We start from the raw sequence: 23,205 nt of genomic DNA, 5'->3' as shown, positions 1-23,205 counted from the left end.
TGTACATAAAGCTCCCTGAGAGACAGGGACTGAGAGACACCGTCAGTGTACAGATGTCTCCCTGAGAGAGAGGGACTGTGAGACACCACTCAGTGTACAGATATCTCCCTGATGGACAGGGACTGAGAGACACCACTCAGTGTATAGATATCTCCCTGACAGACAGGGACTAAGAGACACCAGTCAGTGTACAGATATCTCCCTGAGAGACAGGGGCTGTGAGACACCACTCAGTGTACAGATATCTCCCTGAGAGAGAGGGACTGAGAGACAAAAGTCAGTGCACAGATATCTCTCTGAGAGAGAGGGACTGAGAGACACCAGTCAGTGTACAGATATCTCCCTGAGAGAGAGGGACTGCGAGACACCACTCAGTGTACAGATATCTCCCTGAGAGACAGGGATTGAGAGACACCAGTCAGTGTACAGATATCTCCCTGAGAGAGAGGGACTGAGAGACACCACTCAGTGTACAGATATCTCCCTGAGAGACAGGGACTGAGAGACACCAGTCAGTGTACAGATATCTCCCTGAGAGAGAGGGACTGAGAGACACCACTCAGTGTACATAAAGCTCCCTGAGAGACAGGGACTGAGAGACACCGTCAGTGTACAGATGTCTCCCTGAGAGAGAGGGACTGTGAGACACCACTCAGTGTACAGATATCTCCCTGAGAGACAGGGACTGAGAGACACCACTCAGTGTATAGATATCTCCCTGACAGACAGGGACTAAGAGACACCAGTCAGTGTACAGATATCTCCCTGAGAGACAGGGGCTGTGAGACACCACTCAGTGTACAGATATCTCCCTGAGAGAGAGGGACTGAGAGACACCACTCAGTGTACAGATATCTCCCTGAGAGACACCACTCTGTGTACATAAAGCTCCCTGAGAGAGAGGGACTGAGAGACACCAGTCAGTGTACAGATATCTCCCTGAGAGACAGGGACTGAGAGACACCACTCAGTGTACAGATACCTCCCTGAGAGAGAGGGACTGAGAGACACCAGTCAGTGTACAGATATCTCCCTGAGAGAGAGGGACTGAGAGACACCACTCAGTGTACAGATATCTCCCTGAGAGACAGGGACTGAGAGACACCAGTCAGAGTACAGATATCTCCCTGAGAGAGAGGGACCGAGAGACACCACTCACTGTACAGATATCTCCCTGAGAGACAGGGACTGAGAGACACCAGTCAGAGGACAGATATCTCCCTGAGACAGAGGGTCTGAGAGACACCATTCAGTGTACAGATATCTCCCTGAGAGACAGGAACTGAGAGATACCACTCAGTGTACAGATATCTCCCTGAGAGAGAGGGACTGAGAGACACCACTCAGTGTACAGATATCTCCCTGAGAGAGAGGGACTGAGAGACACCACTCAGTGTACAGATACCTCCCTGAGAGAGAGGGACTGAGAGACACCAATCAGTGTTCAGATATCTCCCTGAGAGAGAGGGACTGAGAGACACCACTCAGTGTACAGATATCTCCCTGAGAGACAGGGACTGAGAGACACCAGTCAGAGTTCAGATATCTCCCTGAGAGAGAGGGACTGAGAGACACCACTCACTGTACAGATATCTCCCTGAGAGACAGGGACTGAGAGACACCAGTCAGAGGACAGATATCTCCCTGAGAGAGAGGGTCTGAGAGACACCATTCAGTGTACAGATATCTCCCTGAGAGACAGGAACTGAGAGACACCACTCAGTGTACAGATATCTCCCTGAGAGAGAGGGACTGAGAGACACCACTCAGTGTACAGATATCTCCCTGAGAGACAAGGACTGAGAGACACCAGTCAGTGTACAAATATCTCCCTGAGAGACAGGGACTGAGAGACACCAGTCAGTGTACAGATATCTCCCTGAGAGAGAGGGACTGTGAGACACCACTCAGTGCACAGATATCTCCCTGACAGACAGGGACTGAGAGATACCAGTCAGAGTACAGATATCTCCCTGAGAGAGAGGGGCTGAGAGACACCAGTCAGTGTACAGATATCTCCCTGAGAGACACCACTCAGTGTACATAAAGCTCCCTGAGAGAGAGGGACTGAGAACACCAGTCAGTGTACATATATCTCCCTGAGAGACAGGGACTGAGAGACACCACTCAGTGTACAGATATCTCCCTGAGAGACAGGGACTGAGAGACACCAGTCAGTGTACAGATATCTCCCTGAGAGAGAGGGACTGTGAGACACCACTCAGTGCACAGATATCTCCCTGAGAGAGAGGGACTGAGAGACACCACTCAGTGTACAGATATCTCCCTGAGAGACACCACTCAGTGTACATAAAGCTCCCTGAGAGACAGGGACTGAGAGACACCAGTCAGTGTACAGATATCTCCCTGAGAGACAGGGACTGAGAGACACCACTCAGTGTACAGATACCTCCCTGAGAGAGAGGGACTGAGAGACACCAGTCAGTGTACAGATATCTCCCTGAGAAAGAGGGACTAAGAGACACCACTCAGTGTACAGATATCTCCCTGAGAGACAGGGACTGAGAGACACCAGTCAGAGTACAGATATCTCCCAGAGAGAGAGGGACTGAGAGACACCATTCAGTGTACAGATATCTCCCTGAGAGACAGGGACTGAGAGACACCACTCAGTGTACAGATATCTCCCTGAGAGAGAGGGACTGAGAGACACCAGTCAGTGTACATATATCTCCCTGAGAGACAGGGACTGAGAGACACCAGTCAGTGTACAGATATCTCCCTGAGAGACAGGGACTGAGAGACACCACTCAGTGTACAGATATCTCCCTGAGAGAGAGGGGCTGAGAGACACCAGTCAGTGTACAGATATCTCCCTGAGAGAGAGGGACTGAGAGACACCACTCAGTGTACAGATATCTCCCTGAGAGACAGGGACTGAGAGACACCAGTCAGTGTACAGATATCTCCCTGAGAGAGAGGGACTGAGAGACACCATTCAGTGTACAGATATCTCCCTGAGAGACAGGAACTGAGAGACACCACACAGTGTACAGATATCTCCCTGAGAGAGAGGGACTGAGAGACACCACTCAGTGTACAGATATCTCCCTGAGAGACAAGGACTGAGAGACACCAGTCAGTGTACAAATATCTCCCTGAGAGACAGGGACTGAGAGACACCACTCAGTGTACAGATACCTCCCTGAGAGAGGGACTGAGAGACACCAGTCAGTGTACATATATCTCCCTGAGAGACAGGGACTGAGAGACACCAGTCAGTGTACAGATATCTCCCTGAGAGAGAGGGACTGAGAGACACCACTCAGTGCACAGATATCTCCCTGAGAGAGAGGGACTGAGAGACACCACTCAGTGTACAGATATCTCCCTCAGAGACACCACTCAGTGTACATAAAGCTCCCTGAGAGACAGGGACTGAGAGACACCAGTCAGTGTACAGATATCTCCCTGAGAGACAGGGACTGAGAGACACCACTCAGTGTACAGATACCTCCCTGAGAGAGAGGGACTGAGAGACACCAGTCAGTGTACAGATATCTCCCTGAGAAAGAGGGACTAAGAGACACCACTCAGTGTACAGATATCTCCCTGAGAGACAGGGACTGAGAGACACCAGTCAGAGTACAGATATCTCCCAGAGAGAGAGGGACTGAGAGACACCATTCAGTGTACAGATATCTCCCTGAGAGACAGGGACTGAGAGACACCACTCAGTGTACAGATATCTCCCTGAGAGAGAGGGACTGAGAGACACCAGTCAGTGTACATATATCTCCCTGAGAGACAGGGACTGAGAGACACCAGTCAGTGTACAGATATCTCCCTGAGAGACAGGGACTGAGAGACACCACTCAGTGTACAGATATCTCCCTGAGAGAGAGGGGCTGAGAGACACCAGTCAGTGTACAGATATCTCCCTGAGAGAGAGGGACTGAGAGACACCACTCAGTGTACAGATATCTCCCTGAGAGACAGGGACTGAGAGACACCAGTCAGTGTACAGATATCTCCCTGAGAGAGAGGGACTGAGAGACACCATTCAGTGTACAGATATCTCCCTGAGAGACAGGAACTGAGAGACACCACACAGTGTACAGATATCTCCCTGAGAGAGAGGGACTGAGAGACACCACTCAGTGTACAGATATCTCCCTGAGAGACAAGGACTGAGAGACACCAGTCAGTGTACAAATATCTCCCTGAGAGACAGGGACTGAGAGACACCACTCAGTGTACAGATACCTCCCTGAGAGAGGGACTGAGAGACACCAGTCAGTGTACATATATCTCCCTGAGAGACAGGGACTGAGAGACACCAGTCAGTGTACAGATATCTCCCTGAGAGAGAGGGACTGAGAGACACCACTCAGTGCACAGATATCTCCCTGAGAGAGAGGGACTGAGAGACACCACTCAGTGTACAGATATCTCCCTCAGAGACAGGGACTGAGAGACACCAGTCAGAGTACAGATATCTCCCTGAGAGAGAGGGACTGAGAGACACCACTCAGTGTACAGATATCTCCCTGAGAGACAGGGACTGAGAGACACCAGTCAGTGTACAGATATCTCCCTGAGAGAGAGGGTCTGTGAGACACCACTCAGTGCACAGATATCTCCCTGAGAGACAGGGACTGAGAGATACCAGTCAGAGTACAGATATCTCCCTGAGAGAGAGGGGCTGAGAGACACCAGTCAGTGTACAGATATCTCCCTGAGAGACACCACTCAGTGTACATAAAGCTCCCTGAGAGACAGGGACTGAGAGACACCAGTCAGTGAACAGATATCTCCCTGAGAGACAGGGACTGAGAGACACCACTCAGTGTACAGATACCTCCCTGAGAGAGAGGGACTGAGAGACACCAGTCAGTGTACATATATCTCCCTGAGAGAGAGGGACTGAGAGACACCACTCAGTGTACAGATATCTCCCTGAGAGACAGGGACTGAGAGACACCACTCAGTGTACAAATACCTCCCTGAGAGAGAGGGACTGAGAGACACCAGTCAGTGTACATATATCTCCCTGAGAGACAGGGACTGAGAGACACCACTCAGTGTACAGATATCTCCCTGAGAGACAGGGACTGAGAGACACCAGTCAGTGTACAGATATCTCCCTGAGAGAGAGGGACTGTGAGACACCACTCAGTGTACAGATATCTCCCTGAGAGAGAGGGACTGAGAGACACCACTCAGTGTACAGATATCTCCCTGAGAGACACCACTCAGTGTGCATAAAGCTCCCTGAGAGACAGGGACTGAGAGACACCAGTCAGTGTACAGATATCTCCCTGAGAGACAGGGATTGAGAGACACCACTCAGTGTACAGATACCTCCCTGAGAGAGAGGGACTGAGAGACACCAGTCAGTGTACAGATATCTCCCTGAGAAAGAGGGACTAAGAGACACCACTCAGTGTACAGATATCTCCCTGAGAGAGAGGGACTGAGAGACACCATTCAGTGTACAGATATCTCCCTGAGAGACAGGAACTGAGAGACACCACTCAGTGAACAGATATCTCCCTGAGAGAGAGGGACTGAGAGACACCACTCAGTGTACTGGTATCTCCCTGAGATACAAGGACTGAGAGACACCAGTCAGTGTACATATATCTCCCTGAGAGACAGGGACTGAGAGACACCACTCAGTGTACAGATACCTCCCTGAGAGAGGGACTGAGAGACACCAGTCAGTGTACATATATCTCCCTGAGAGACAGGGACTGAGAGACACCAGTCAGTGTACAGATATCTCCCTGAGAGAGAGGGACTGAGAGACACCACTCAGTGTACAGATAACTCCCTGACAGAGAGGGACTGAGAGACACCAGTCAGCGTACAGATATCTCCCTGAGAGAGAGGGACTGAGAGACACCGCTCAGTGTACAGATATCTCCCTGAGAGAGAGGGACTGAGAGACACCACTCAGTGTACAGATATCTCCCTGAGAGACAGGGACTGAGAGACACCAGTCAGAGTACAGATATCTCCCTGAGAGAGAGGGACTGAGAGACACCATTCAGTGTACAGATATCTCCCTGAGAGACAGGAACTGAGAGACACCACTCAGTGTACAGATATCTCCCTGAGAGAGAGGGACTGAGAGACACCACTCAGTGTACAGATATCTCCCTGAGAGACAAGGACTGAGAGACACCAGTCAGTGTACATATATCTCCCTGAGAGACAGGGACTGAGAGACACCACTCAGTGTACAGATACCTCCCTGAGAGAGGGACTGAGAGACACCAGTCAGTGTACATATATCTCCCTGAGAGACAGGGACTGAGAGACACCAGTCAGTGTACAGATATCTCCCTGAGAGAGAGGGACTGAGAGACACCACTCAGTGTACAGATATCTCCCTGAGAGAGAGGGACTGAGAGACACTAGTCAGCGTACAGATATCTCCCTGAGAGAGAGGGACTGAGAGACACCAGTCAGTGTACAGATATCTCCCTGAGAGACAGGGACTGAGAGACGCCACTCAGTGTATAGATATCTCCCTGAGAGACAGGGACTGAGAGACACCAGTCAGTGTACAGATATCTCCCTGAAAGAGAGGGACTGAGAGACACCACTCAGTGTACAGATATCTTCCTGAGAGACAGGGACTGAGAGACACCAGTCAGTGTACAGATATCTCCCTGAGAGAGAGGGACTGTGAGACACCACTCAGTGTACAGATATCTCCCTGAGAGACAGGGATTGAGAGACACCAGTCAGTGTACAGATATCTCCCTGAGAGAGAGGGACTGAGAGACACCACTCAGTGTACAGATATCTCCCTGAGAGACAAGGACTGAGAGACACCAGTCAGTGTACAGATATCTCCCTGAGAGACAGGGACTGAGAGACACCAGTCAGTGTACAGATATCTCCCTGAGAGAGAGGGACTGTGAGACACCACTCAGTGTACATAAAGCTCCCTGAGAGACAGGGACTGAGAGACACCACTCAGTGTATAGATATCTCCCTGACAGACAGGGACTAAGAGACACCAGTCGGTGTACAGATATCTCCCTGAGAGACAGGGGCTGTGAGACACCACTCAGTGTACAGATATCTCCCTGAGAGAGAGGGACTGAGAGACAAAAGTCAGTGCACAGATATCTCTCTGAGAGAGAGGGACTGAGAGACACCAGTCAGTGTACATATATCTCCCTGAGAGACAGGGACTGAGAGACACCACTCAGTGTACAGATATCTCCCTGAGAGACAGGGACTGAGAGACACCACTCAGTGTACAGATATCTCCCTGAGAGAGAGGGACTGAGAGACACCAGTCAGTGTACAGATATCTCCCTGAGAGTGAGCAACTGAGAGACCCCACTCAGTGTACAGATATCTCCCTCAGAGACAGGGACTGAGAGACACCAGTCAGAGTACAGATATCTCCCTGAGAGAGAGGGACTGAGAGACACCACTCAGTGTACAGATATCTCCCTGAGAGTCAGGGACTGAGAGACACCAGTCATTGTACAGATATCTCCCTGAGAGAGAGGGACTGTGAGACACCACTCAGTGCACAGATATCTCCCTGAGAGAGAGGGGCTGAGAGACACCAGTCAGTGTACAGATATCTCCCTGAGAGAGAGGGACTGAGAGACACTAGTCAGTGCACAGATATCTCCCTGAGAGAGAGGGGCTGAGAGACACCAGTCAGTGTACAGATATCTCCCTGAGAGAGAGGGACTGAGAGACACCACTCAGTGTACAGATATCTCCCTGAGAGACAGGGACTGAGAGACACCAGTCAGTGTACAGATATCTCCCTGAGAGAGAGGGACTGAGAGACACCATTCAGTGTACAGATATCTCCCTGAGAGACAGGAACTGAGAGACACCACACAGTGTACAGATATCTCCCTGAGAGAGAGGGACTGAGAGACACCACTCAGTGTACAGATATCTCCCTGAGAGACAAGGACTGAGAGACACCAGTCAGTGTACAAATATCTCCCTGAGAGACAGGGACTGAGACACCACTCAGTGTACAGATACCTCCCTGAGAGAGGGACTGAGAGACACCAGTCAGTGTACATATATCTCCCTGAGAGACAGGGACTGAGAGACACCAGTCAGTGTACAGATATCTCCCTGAGAGAGAGGGACTGAGAGACACCACTCAGTGCACAGATATCTCCCTGAGAGAGAGGGACTGAGAGACACCACTCAGTGTACAGATATCTCCCTCAGAGACAGGGACTGAGAGACACCAGTCAGAGTACAGATATCTCCCTGAGAGAGAGGGACTGAGAGACACCACTCAGTGTACAGATATCTCCCTGAGAGACAGGGACTGAGAGACACCAGTCAGTGTACAGATATCTCCCTGAGAGAGAGGGTCTGTGAGACACCACTCAGTGCACAGATATCTCCCTGAGAGACAGGGACTGAGAGATACCAGTCAGAGTACAGATATCTCCCTGAGAGAGAGGGGCTGAGAGACACCAGTCAGTGTACAGATATCTCCCTGAGAGACACCACTCAGTGTACATAAAGCTCCCTGAGAGACAGGGACTGAGACACACCAGTCAGTGTACAGATATCTCCCTGAGAGACAGGGACTGAGAGACACCACTCAGTGTACAGATACCTCCCTGAGAGAGAGGGACTGAGAGACACCAGTCAGTGTACATATATCTCCCTGAGAGAGAGGGACTGAGAGACACCACTCAGTGTACAGATATCTCCCTGAGAGACAGGGACTGAGAGACACCACTCAGTGTACAAATACCTCCCTGAGAGAGAGGGACTGAGAGACACCAGTGTACATATATCTCCCTGAGAGACAGGGACTGAGAGACACCACTCAGTGTACAGATATCTCCCTGAGAGACAGGGACTGAGAGACACCAGTCAGTGTACAGATATCTCCCTGAGAGAGAGGGACTGTGAGACACCACTCAGTGCACAGATATCTCCCTGAGAGAGAGGGACTGAGAGACACCACTCAGTGTACAGATATCTCCCTGAGAGACACCACTCAGTGTACATAAAGCTCCCTGAGAGACAGGGACTGAGAGACACCAGTCAGTGTACAGATATCTCCCTGAGAGACAGGGACTGAGAGACACCACTCAGTGTACAGATACCTCCCTGAGAGAGAGGGACTGAGAGACACCAGTCAGTGTACAGATATCTCCCTGAGAAAGAGGGACTAAGAGACACCACTCAGTGTACAGATATCTCCCTGAGAGAGAGGGACTGAGAGACACCATTCAGTGTACAGATATCTCCCTGAGAGACAGGAACTGAGAGACACCACTCAGTGAACAGATATCTCCCTGAGAGAGAGGGACTGAGAGACACCACTCAGTGTACTGGTATCTCCCTGAGATACAAGGACTGAGAGACACCAGTCAGTGTACATATATCTCCCTGAGAGACAGGGACTGAGAGACACCACTCAGTGTACAGATACCTCCCTGAGAGAGGGACTGAGAGACACCAGTCAGTGTACATATATCTCCCTGAGAGACAGGGACTGAGAGACACCAGTCAGTGTACAGATATCTCCCTGAGAGAGAGGGACTGAGAGACACCACTCAGTGTACAGATATCTCCCTGACAGAGAGGGACTGAGAGACACTAGTCAGCGTACAGATATCTCCCTGAGAGAGAGGGACTGAGAGACACCAGTCAGTGTACAGATATCTCCCTGAGAGACAGGGACTGAGAGACACCACTCAGTGTACAGATATCTCCCTGAGAGACAAGGGCTGAGAGACACCAGTCAGTGTACATATATCTCCCTGAGAGACAGGGGCTGAGAGACACCACTCAGTGCACAGATATCTCCCTGAGAGACAAGGACTGAGAGACACCAGTCAGTGTACATATATCTCCCTGAGAGACAGGGACTGAGAGACACCACTCAGTGTACAGATACCTCCCTGAGAGAGGGACTGAGAGACACCAGTCAGTGTACATATATCTCCCTGAGAGACAGGGACTGAGAGACACCAGTCAATGTGCAGATATCTCCCTGAGAGAGAGGGACTGAGAGACACCGCTCAGTGTACAGATATCTCCCTGAGAGAGAGGGACTGAGAGACACCACTCAGTGTACAGATATCTCCCTGAGAGACAGGGACTGAGAGACACCAGTCAGAGTACAGATATCTCCCTGAGAGAGAGGGATTGAGAGACACCATTCAGTGTACAGATATCTCCCTGAGAGACAGGAACTGAGAGACACCACTCAGTGTACAGATATCTCCCTGAGAGAGAGGGACTGAGAGACACCACTCAGTGTACAGATATCTCCCTGAGAGACAAGGACTGAGAGACACCAGTCAGTGTACATATATCTCCCTGAGAGACAGGGACTGAGAGACACCACTCAGGGTACAGATACCTCCCTGAGAGAGGGACTGAGAGACACCAGTCAGTGTACATATATCTCCCTGAGAGACAGGGACTGAGAGACACCAGTCAGTGTACAGATATCTCCCTGAGAGAGAGGGACTGAGAGACACCACTCAGTGTACAGATATCTCCCTGAGAGAGAGGGACTGAGAGACACTAGTCAGCGTACAGATATCTCCCTGAGAGAGAGGGACTGAGAGACACCAGTCAGTGTACAGATATCTCCCTGAGAGACAGGGACTGAGAGACGCCACTCAGTGTATAGATATCTCCCTGAGAGACAGGGACTGAGAGACACCTGTCAGTGTACAGATATCTCCCTGAAAGAGAGAGACTGAGAGACACCACTCAGTGTACAGATATCTTCCTGAGAGACAGGGACTGAGAGACACCAGTCAGTGTACAGATATCTCCCTGAGAGAGGGACTGTGAGACACCACTCAGTGTACAGATATCTCCCTGAGAGACAGGGATTGAGAGACACCAGTCAGTGTACAGATATCTCCCTGAGAGAGAGGGACTGAGAGAAACCACTCAGTGTACAGATATCTCCCTGAGAGACAGGGACTGAGAGACACCAGTCAGTGTACAGATATCTCCCTGAGAGAGAGGGACTGAGAGACACCACTCAGTGTACATAAAGCTCCCTGAGAGACAGGGACTGAGAGACACCGTCAGTGTACAGATGTCTCCCTGAGAGAGAGGGACTGTGAGACACCACTCAGTGTACAGATATCTCCCTGAGAGACAGGGACTGAGAGACACCACTCAGTGTATAGATATCTCCCTGACAGACAGGGACTAAGAGACACCAGTCAGTGTACAGATATCTCCCTGAGAGACAGGGGCTGTGAGACACCACTCAGTGTACAGATATCTCCCTGAGAGAGAGGGACTGAGAGACAAAAGTCAGTGCACAGATATCTCTCTGAGAGAGAGGGACTGAGAGACACCAGTCAGTGTACATATATCTCCCTGAGAGACAGGGACTGAGAGACACCAGTCAGTGTACAGATATCTCCCTGAGAGACAGGGACTGAGAGACACCACTCAGTGTACAGATATCTCCCTGAGAGAGAGGGACTGAGAGACACCAGTCAGTGTACAGATATCTCCCTGAGAGTGAGCAACTGAGAGACCCCACTCAGTGTACAGATATCTCCCTCAGAGACAGGGACTGAGAGACACCAGTCAGAGTACAGATATCTCCCTGAGAGAGAGGGACTGAGAGACACCACTCAGTGTACAGATATCTCCCTGAGAGTCAGGGACTGAGAGACACCAGTCAGTGTACAGATATCTCCCTGAGAGAGAGGGACTTTGAGACACCACTCAGTGCACAGATATCTCCCTGAGAGAGAGGGGCTGAGAGACACCAGTCAGTGTACAGATATCTCCCTGAGAGAGAGGGACTGAGAGACACTAGTCAGCGTACAGATATCTCCCTGAGAGAGAGGGACTGAGAGACACCAGTCAGTGTACAGATATCTCCCTGAGAGACAGGGACTGAGAGACGCCACTCAGTTTATAGATATCTCCCTGTGAGACAGGGACTGAGAGACACCAGTCAGTGTACAGATATCTCCCTGAAAGAGAGGGACTGAGAGACACCACTCAGTGTACAGATATCTCCCTGAGAGACAGGGACTGAGAGACACCAGTCAGTGTACAGATATCTCCCTGAGAGAGAGGGACTGTGAGACACCACTCAGTGTACAGATATCTCCCTGAGAGACAGGGACTGAGAGACACCAGTCAGTGTACAGATATCTCCCTGAGAGAGAGGGACTGAGAGACAACACTCAGTGTACAGATATCTCCCTGAGAGACAGGGACTGAGAGACACCAGTCAGTGTACAGATATCTCCCTGAAAGAGAGAGACTGAGAGACACCACTCAGTGTACAGATATCTTCCTGAGAGACAGGGACTGAGAGACACCAGTCAGTGTACAGATATCTCCCTGAGAGAGGGACTGTGAGACACCACTCAGTGTACAGATATCTCCCTGAGAGACAGGGATTGAGAGACACCAGTCAGTGTACAGATATCTCCCTGAGAGAGAGGGACTGAGAGAAACCACTCAGTGTACAGATATCTCCCTGAGAGACAGGGACTGAGAGACACCAGTCAGTGTACAGATATCTCCCTGAGAGAGAGGGACTGAGAGACACCACTCAGTGTACATAAAGCTCCCTGAGAGACAGGGACTGAGAGACACCGTCAGTGTACAGATGTCTCCCTGAGAGAGAGGGACTGTGAGACACCACTCAGTGTACAGATATCTCCCTGAGAGACAGGGACTGAGAGGCACCACTCAGTGTATAGATATCTCCCTGACAGACAGGGACTAAGAGACACCAGTCAGTGTACAGATATCTCCCTGAGAGACAGGGGCTGTGAGACACCACTCAGTGTACAGATATCTCCCTGAGAGAGAGGGACTGAGAGACAAAAGTCAGTGCACAGATATCTCTCTGAGAGAGAGGGACTGAGAGACACCAGTCAGTGTACATATATCTCCCTGAGAGACAGGGACTGAGAGACACCAGTCAGTGTACAGATATCTCCCTGAGAGACAGGGACTGAGAGACACCACTCAGTGTACAGATATCTCCCTGAGAGAGAGGGACTGAGAGACACCAGTCAGTGTACAGATATCTCCCTGAGAGTGAGCAACTGAGAGACCCCACTCAGTGTACAGATATCTCCCTCAGAGACAGGGACTGAGAGACACCAGTCAGAGTACAGATATCTCCCTGAGAGAGAGGGACTGAGAGACACCACTCAGTGTACAGATATCTCCCTGAGAGTCAGGGACTGAGAGACACCAGTCAGTGTACAGATATCTCCCTGAGAGAGAGGGACTTTGAGACACCACTCAGTGCACAGATATCTCCCTGAGAGAGAGGGGCTGAGAGACACCAGTCAGTGTACAGATATCTCCCTGAGAGAGAGGGACTGAGAGACACTAGTCAGCGTACAGATATCTCCCTGAGAGAGAGGGACTGAGAGACACCAGTCAGTGTACAGATATCTCCCTGAGAGACAGGGACTGAGAGACGCCACTCAGTTTATAGATATCTCCCTGTGAGACAGGGACTGAGAGACACCAGTCAGTGTACAGATATCTCCCTGAAAGAGAGGGACTGAGAGACACCACTCAGTGTACAGATATCTCCCTGAGAGACAGGGACTGAGAGACACCAGTCAGTGTACAGATATCTCCCTGAGAGAGAGGGACTGTGAGACACCACTCAGTGTACAGATATCTCCCTGAGAGACAGGGACTGAGAGACACCAGTCAGTGTACAGATATCTCCCTGAGAGAGAGGGACTGAGAGACAACACTCAGTGTACAGATATCTCCCTGAGAGACAGGGACTGAGAGACACCAGTCAGTGTACAGATATCTCCCTGAGAGAGAGGGACTGTGAGACACCACTCAGTGTACAGATATCTCCCTGAGAGACAGGGACTGAGAGACACCAGTCAGTGTACAGATATCTCCCTGAGAGAGAGGGACTGAGAGACACCACTCAGTGTACAGATATCTCCCTGAGAGACAGGGACTGAGAGACACCAGTCAGTGTACAGATATCTCCCTGAGAGAGAGGGACTGAGAGACACCACTCAGTGTACATAAAGCTCCCTGAGAGACAGGGACTGAGAGACACCGTCAGTGTACAGATGTCTCCCTGAGAGAGAGGGACTGTGAGACACCACTCAGTGTACAGATATCTCCCTGAGAGACAGGGACTGAGAGACACCACTCAGTGTATAGATATCTCCCTGACAGTCAGGGACTAAGAGACACCAGTCAGTGCTCAGATATCTCCCTGAGAGACAGGGGCTGTGAGACACCACTCAGTGTACAGATATCTCCCTGAGAGAGAGGGACTGAGAGACACCAGTCGGTGTACAGATATCTCCCTGAGAGAGAGCAACTGAGAGACCCCACTCAGTGTACAGATATCTCCCTGAGAGACAGGGACTGAGAGACACCAGTCAGTGTACAGATATCTCCCTGAGAGACAGGGACTGAGAGACACCACTCAGTGTACAGATATCTCCCTGAGAGTCAGGGACTGAGAGACACCAGTCAGTGTACAGATATCTCCCTGAGAGAGAGGGACTGTGAGACACCACTCAGTGCACAGATATTTCCCTGAGAGAGAGGGGCTGAGAGACACCAGTCAGTGTACAGATATCTCCCTGAGAGAGAGGGACTGAGAGACACCACTCAGTGTACAGATATCTCCCTGAGAGACAGGGACTGAGAGACACCAGTCAGTGTACAGATATCTCCCTGAGAGACAGGGACTGAGAGACACCACTCAGTGTACAGATATCTCCCTGAGAGAGAGGGACTGAGAGACACCAGTCAGAGTACAGATATCTCACTGAGAGAGAGGGACTGAGAGACACCACTCAGTGTACAGATATCTCCCTGAGAGACAGGGACTGAGAGACACCAGTCAGTGTACAGATATCTCCCTGAGAGAGAGGGATTGTGAGACACCACTCAGTGCACAGATATCTCCCTGAGAGAGAGGGGCTGAGAGACACCAGTCAGTGTACAGATATCTCCCTGAGAGAGAGGGACTGAGAGACACCACTCAGTGTACAGATATCTCCCTGAGAGACACCACTCTGTGTACATAAAGCTCCCTGAGAGAGAGGGACTGTGAGACACCACTCAGTGTACAGATATCTCCCTGAGAGACAGGGACTGAGAGACACCACTCAGTGTATAGATATCTCCCTGAGAGACAGGGGCTGTGAGACACCACTCAGTGTACAGATATCTCCCTGAGAGAGAGGGACTGAGAGACAAAAGTCAGTGCACAGATATCTCTCTGAGAGAGAGGGACTGAGAGACACCAGTCAGTGTACATATATCTCCCTGAGAGACAGGGACTGAGAGACACCAGTCAGTGTACAGATATCTCCCTGAGAGACAGGGACTGAGAGACACCACTCAGTGTACAGATATCTCCCTGAGAGAGAGGGACTGAGAGACACCAGTCAGTGTACAGATATCTCCCTGAGAGAGAGCAACTGAGAGACCCCACTCAGTGTACAGATATCTCCCTCAGAGACAGGGACTGAGAGACACCAGTCAGAGTACAGATATCTCCCTGAGAGAGAGGGACTGAGAGACACCACTCAGTGTACAGATATCTCCCTGAGAGTCAGGGACTGAGAGACACCAGTCAGTGTACAGATATCTCCCTGAGAGAGAGGGACTGTGAGACACCACTCAGTGCACAGATATCTCCCTGAGAGAGAGGGGCTGAGAGACACCAGTCAGTGTACAGATATCTCCCTGAGAGAGAGGGACTGAGAGACACCACTCAGTGTACAGATATCTCCCTGAGAGACAGGGACTGAGAGACACCAGTCAGTGTACAGATATCTCCCTGAGAGACAGGGACTGAGAGACACCACTCAGTGTACAGATATCTCCCTGAGAGACAGGGACTGAGAGACACCAGTCAGAGTACAGATATCTCACTGAGAGAGAGGGACTGAGAGACACCACTCAGTGTACAGATATCTCCCTGAGAGACAAGGACTGAGAGACACCAGTCAGTGTACATATATCTCCCTGAGAGACAGGGACTGAGAGACACCACTCAGTGTACAGATACCTCCCTGAGAGAGGGACTGAGAGACACCAGTCAGTGTACATATATCTCCCTGAGAGACAGGGACTGAGAGACACCAGTCAGTGTACAGATATCTCCCTGAGAGAGAGGGACTGAGAGACACCACTCAGTGTACAGATATCTCCCTGAGAGAGAGGGACTGAGAGACACTAGTCAGCGTACAGATATCTCCCTGAGAGAGAGGGACTGAGAGACACCAGTCAGTGTACAGATATCTCCCTGAGAGACAGGGACTGAGAGACGCCACTCAGTGTATAGATATCTCCCTGAGAGACAGGGACTGAGAGACACCAGTCAGTGTACAGATATCTCCCTGAAAGAGAGGGACTGAGAGACACCACTCAGTGTACAGATATCTTCCTGAGAGACAGGGACTGAGAGACACCAGTCAGTGTACAGATATCTCCCTGAGAGAGAGGGACTGTGAGACACCACTCAGTGTACAGATATCTCCCTGAGAGACAGGGATTGAGAGACACCAGTCAGTGTACAGATATCTCCCTGAGAGAGAGGGACTGAGAGACACCACTCAGTGTACAGATATCTCCCTGAGAGACAGGGACTGAGAGACACCAGTCAGTGTACAGATATCTCCCTGAGAGAGAGGGACTGAGAGACACCACTCAGTGTACATAAAGCTCCCTGAGAGACAGGGACTGAGAGACACCGTCAGTGTACAGATGTCTCCCTGAGAGAGAGGGACTGTGAGACACCACTCAGTGTACAGATATCTCCCTGAGAGACAGGGACTGAGAGACACCACTCAGTGTATAGATATCTCCCTGACAGACAGGGACTAAGAGACACCAGTCAGTGTACAGATATCTCCCTGAGAGACAGGGGCTGTGAGACACCACTCAGTGTACAGATATCTCCCTGAGAGAGAGGGACTGAGAGACAAAAGTCAGTGCACAGATATCTCTCTGAGAGAGAGGGACTGAGAGACACCAGTCAGTGTACATATATCTCCCTGAGAGACAGGGACTGAGAGACACCAGTCAGTGTACAGATATCTCCCTGAGAGACAGGGACTGAGAGACACCACTCAGTGTACAGATATCTCCCTGAGAGAGAGGGACTGAGAGACACCAGTCAGTGTACAGATATCTCCCTGAGAGTGAGCAACTGAGAGACCCCACTCAGTGTACAGATATCTCCCTCAGAGACAGGGACTGAGAGACACCAGTCAGAGTACAGATATCTCCCTGAGAGAGAGGGACTGAGAGACACCACTCAGTGTACAGATATCTCCCTGAGAGTCAGGGACTGAGAGACACCAGTCAGTGTACAGATATCTCCCTGAGAGAGAGGGACTGTGAGACACCACTCAGTGCACAGATATCTCCCTGAGAGAGAGGGGCTGAGAGACACCAGTCAGTGTACAGATATCTCCCTGAGAGAGAGGGACTGAGAGACACTAGTCAGCGTACAGATATCTCCCTGAGAGAGAGGGACTGAGAGACACCAGTCAGTGTACAGATATCTCCCTGAGAGACAGGGACTGAGAGACGCCACTCAGTGTATAGATATCTCCCTGTGAGACAGGGACTGAGAGACACCAGTCAGTGTACAGATATCTCCCTGAAAGAGAGGGACTGAGAGACACCACTCAGTGTACAGATATCTTCCTGAGAGACAGGGACTGAGAGACACCAGTCAGTGTACAGATATCTCCCTGAGAGAGAGGGACTGTGAGACACCACTCAGTGTACAGATATCTCCCTGAGAGACAGGGACTGAGAGACACCAGTCAGTGTACAGATATCTCCCTGAGAGAGAGGGACTGAGAGACACCACTCAGTGTACAGATATCTCCCTGAGAGACAGGGACTGAGAGACACCAGTCAGTGTACAGATATCTCCCTGAGAGAGAGGGACTGTGAGAAACCACTCAGTGTACAGATATCTCCCTGAGAGACAGGGACTGAGAGACACCAGTCAGTGTACAGATATCTCCCTGAGAGAGAGGGACTGAGAGACACTACTCAGTGTACAGATATCTCCCTGAGAGACAGGGACTGAGAGACACCAGTCAGTGTACAGATATCTCCCTGAGAGAGAGGGACTGAGAGACACCACTCAGTGTACATAAAGCTCCCTGAGAGACAGGGACTGAGAGACACCGTCAGTGTACAGATGTCTCCCTGAGAGAGAGGGACTGTGAGACACCACTCAGTGTACAGATATCTCCCTGAGAGACAGGGACTGAGAGACACCACTCAGTGTATAGATATCTCCCTGACAGTCAGGGACTAAGAGACACCAGTCAGTGCACAGATATCTCCCTGAGAGACAGGGGCTGTGAGACACCACTCAGTGTACAGATATCTCCCTGAGAGAGAGGGACTGAGAGACACCAGTCGGTGTACAGATATCTCCCTGAGAGAGAGCAACTGAGAGACCCCACTCAGTGTACAGATATCTCCCTGAGAGACAGGGACTGAGAGACACCAGTCAGTGTACAGATATCTCCCTGAGAGACAGGGACTGAGAGACACCACTCAGTGTACAGATATCTCCCTGAGAGTCAGGGACTGAGAGACACCAGTCAGTGTACAGATATCTCCCTGAGAGAGAGGGACTGTGAGACACCACTCAGTGCACAGATATTTCCCTGAGAGACAGGGACTGAGAGACACCACTCAGTGTACAGATATCTCCCTGAGAGAGAGGGACTGAGAGACACCAGTCAGAGTACAGATATCTCACTGAGAGAGAGGGACTGAGAGACACCACTCAGTGTACAGATATCTCCCTGAGAGACAGGGACTGAGAGACACCAGTCAGTGTACAGATATCTCCCTGAGAGAGAGGGATTGTGAGACACCACTCAGTGCACAGATATCTCCCTGAGAGAGAGGGGCTGAGAGACACCAGTCAGTGTACAGATATCTCCCTGAGAGAGAGGGACTGAGAGATACCACTCAGTGTACAGATATCTCCCTGAGAGACACCACTCTGTGTACATAAAGCTCCCTGAGAGAGAGGGACTGTGAGACACCACTCAGTGTACAGATATCTCCCTGAGAGAGAGGGACTGTGAGACACCACTCAGTGCACAGATATCTCCCTGAGAGAGAGGGGCTGAGAGACACCAGTCAGTGTACAGATATCTCCCTGAGAGAGAGGGACTGAGAGACACCACTCAGTGTACAGATATCTCCCTGAGAGACAGGGACTGAGAGACACCAGTCAGTGTACAGATATCTCCCTGAGAGACAGGGACTGAGAGACACCACTCAGTGTACAGATATCTCCCTGAGAGACAGGGACTGAGAGACACCAGTCAGAGTATAGATATCTCACTGAGAGAGAGGGACTGAGAGACACCACTCAGTGTACAGCTATCTTACTGAGAGACAGGGACTGAGAGACACCAGTCAGTGTACAGATATCTCCCTGAGAGAGAGGGATTGTGAGACACCACTCAGTGCACAGATATCTCCCTGAGAGAGAGGGGCTGAGAGACACCAGTCAGTGTACAGATATCTCCCTGAGAGACACCACTCTGTGTACATAAAGCTCCCTGAGAGAGAGGGACTGAGAGACACCAGTCAGTGTACAGATATCTCCCTGAGAGACAGGGACTGAGAGACACCACTCAGTGTACAGATACCTCCCTGAGAGACAGGGACTGAGAGACACCAGTCAGTGTACAGATATCTCCCTGAGAGACAGGGACTGAGAGACACCACTCAGTGTACAGATACCTCCCTGAGAGAAAGGGACTGAGAGACACCAGTCAGTGTACAGATATCTCCCTGAGAGAGAGGGATTGTGAGACACCACTCAGTGCACAGATATCTCCCTGAGAGAGAGGGGCTGAGAGACACTAGTCAGTGTACAGATATCTCCCTGAGAGAGAGGGACTGAGAGACACTAGTCAGCGTACAGATATCTCCCTGAGAGAGAGGGACTGAGAGACACCAGTCAGTGTACAGATATCTCCCTGAGAGACAGGGACTGAGAGGCGCCACTCAGTGTATAGATATCTCCCTGAGAGACAGGGACTGGGAGACACCAGTCAGTGTACAGATATCTCCCTGAAAGAGAGGGACTGAGAGACACCACTCAGTGTACAGATATCTTCCTGAGAGACAGGGACTGAGAGACACCAGTCAGTGTACAGATATCTCCCTGAGAGAGAGGGACTGTGAGACACCACTCAGTGTACAGATATCTCCCTGAGAGACAGGGACTGAGAGACACCAGTCAGTGTACAGATATCTCCCTGAGAGAGAGGGACTGAGAGACACCACTCAGTGTACAGATATCTCCCTGAGAGACAGGGACTGAGAGACACCAGTCAGTGTACAGATATCTCCCTGAGAGAGAGGGACTGAGAGACACCACTCAGTGTACAGATATCTCCCTGAGAGACAGGGACTGAGAGACACCAGTCAGTGTACAGATATCTCCCTGAGAGACAGGGACTGAGAGACACCACTCAGTGTACAGATATCTCCCTGAGAGACAGGGACTGAGAGACACCAGTCAGAGTACAGATATCTCACTGAGAGAGAGGGACTGAGAGACACCACTCAGTGTACAGATATCTCCCTGAGAGACAAGGACTGAGAGACACCAGTCAGTGTACATATATCTCCCTGAGAGACAGGGACTGAGAGACACCACTCAGTGTACAGATACCTCCCTGAGAGAGGGACTGAGAGACACCAGTCAGTGTACATATATCTCCCTGAGAGACAGGGACTGAGAGACACCAGTCAGTGTACAGATATCTCCCTGAGAGAGAGGGACTGAGAGATTCCACTCAGTGTACAGATATCTCCCTGAGAGAGAGGGACTGAGAGACACTAGTCAGCGTACAGATATCTCCCTGAGAGAGAGGGACTGAGAGACACCAGTCAGTGTACAGATATCTCCCTGAGAGACAGGGACTGAGAGACGCCACTCAGTGTATAGATATCTCCCTGAGAGACAGGGACTGAGAGACACCAGTCAGTGTACAGATATCTCCCTGAAAGAGAGGGACTGAGAGACACCACTCAGTGTACAGATATCTTCCTGAGAGACAGGGACTGAGAGACACCAGTCAGTGTACAGATATCTCCCTGAGAGAGAGGGACTGTGAGACACCACTCAGTGTACAGATATCTCCCTGAGAGACAGGGATTGAGAGACACCAGTCAGTGTACAGATATCTCCCTGAGAGAGAGGGACTGAGAGACACCACTCAGTGTACAGATATCTCCCTGAGAGACAGGGACTGAGAGACACCAGTCAGTGTACAGATATCTCCCTGAGAGAGAGGGACTGAGAGACACCACTCAGTGTACATAAAGCTCCCTGAGAGACAGGGACTGAGAGACACCGTCAGTGTACAGATGTCTCCCTGAGAGAGAGGGACTGTGAGACACCACTCAGTGTACAGATATCTCCCTGAGAGACAGGGACTGAGAGACACCACTCAGTGTATAGATATCTCCCTGACAGACAGGGACTAAGAGACACCAGTCAGTGTACAGATATCTCCCTGAGAGACAGGGGCTGTGAGACACCACTCAGTGTACAGATATCTCCCTGAGAGAGAGGGACTGAGAGACAAAAGTCAGTGCACAGATATCTCTCTGAGAGAGAGGGACTGAGAGACACCAGTCAGTGTACATATATCTCCCTGAGAGACAGGGACTGAGAGACACCAGTCAGTGTACAGATATCTCCCTGAGAGACAGGGACTGAGAGACACCACTCAGTGTACAGATATCTCCCTGAGAGAGAGGGACTGAGAGACACCAGTCAGTGTACAGATATCTCCCTGAGAGTGAGCAACTGAGAGACCCCACTCAGTGTACAGATATCTCCCTCAGAGACAGGGACTGAGAGACACCAGTCAGAGTACAGATATCTCCCTGAGAGAGAGGGACTGAGAGACACCACTCAGTGTACAGATGTCTCCCTGAGAGTCAGGGACTGAGAGACACCAGTCAGTGTACAGATATCTCCCTGAGAGAGAGGGACTGTGAGACACCACTCAGTGCACAGATATCTCCCTGAGAGAGAGGGGCTGAGAGACACCAGTCAGTGTACAGATATCTCCCTGAGAGAGAGGGACTGAGAGACACTAGTCAGCGTACAGATATCTCCCTGAGAGAGAGGGACTGAGAGACACCAGTCAGTGTACAGATATCTCCCTGAGAGACAGGGACTGAGAGACGCCACTCAGTGTATAGATATCTCCCTGTGAGACAGGGACTGAGAGACACCAGTCAGTGTACAGATATCTCCCTGAAAGAGAGGGACTGAGAGACACCACTCAGTGTACAGATATCTTCCTGAGAGACAGGGACTGAGAGACACCAGTCAGTGTACAGATATCTCCCTGAGAGAGAGGGACTGTGAGACACCACTCAGTGTACAGATATCTCCCTGAGAGACAGGGACTGAGAGACAGCAGTCAGTGTACAGATATCTCCCTGAGAGAGAGGGACTGAGAGACACCACTCAGTGTACAGATATCTCCCTGAGAGACAGGGACTGAGAGACACCAGTCAGTGTACAGATATCTCCCTGAGAGAGAGGGACTGTGAGACACCACTCAGTGTACAGATATCTCCCTGAGAGACAGGGACTGAGAGACACCAGTCAGTGTACAGATATCTCCCTGAGAGAGAGGGACTGAGAGACACCACTCAGTGTACAGATATCTCCCTGAGAGACACGGACTGAGAGACACCAGTCAGTGTACAGATATCTCCCTGAGAGAGAGGGACTGAGAGACACCACTCAGTGTACAAAAAGCTCCCTGAGAGACAGGGACTGAGAGACACCGTCAGTGTACAGATGTCTCCCTGAGAGAGAGGGACTGTGAGACACCACTCAGTGTACAGATATCTCCCTGAGAGACAGGGACTGAGAGACACCACTCAGTGTATAGATATCTCCCTGACAGTCAGGGACTAAGAGACACCAGTCAGTGCACAGATATCTCCCTGAGAGACAGGGGCTGTGAGACACCACTCAGTGTACAGATATCTCCCTGAGAGAGAGGGACTGAGAGACACCAGTCGGTGTACAGATATCTCCCTGAGAGAGAGCAACTGAGAGACCCCACTCAGTGTACAGGTATCTCCCTGAGAGACAGGGACTGAGAGACACGAGTCAGTGTACAGATATCTCCCTGAGAGACAGGGACTGAGAGACAC

This window comes from Heterodontus francisci, chromosome 14 (assembly GCF_036365525.1).
Source record: "Heterodontus francisci isolate sHetFra1 chromosome 14, sHetFra1.hap1, whole genome shotgun sequence".
In the NCBI taxonomy this organism is placed as follows: Eukaryota; Metazoa; Chordata; class Chondrichthyes; order Heterodontiformes; family Heterodontidae; genus Heterodontus; species Heterodontus francisci.
The sequence above is the reverse complement of the archived record's forward strand: the minus strand, read 5'-3'. Positions refer to the sequence as shown.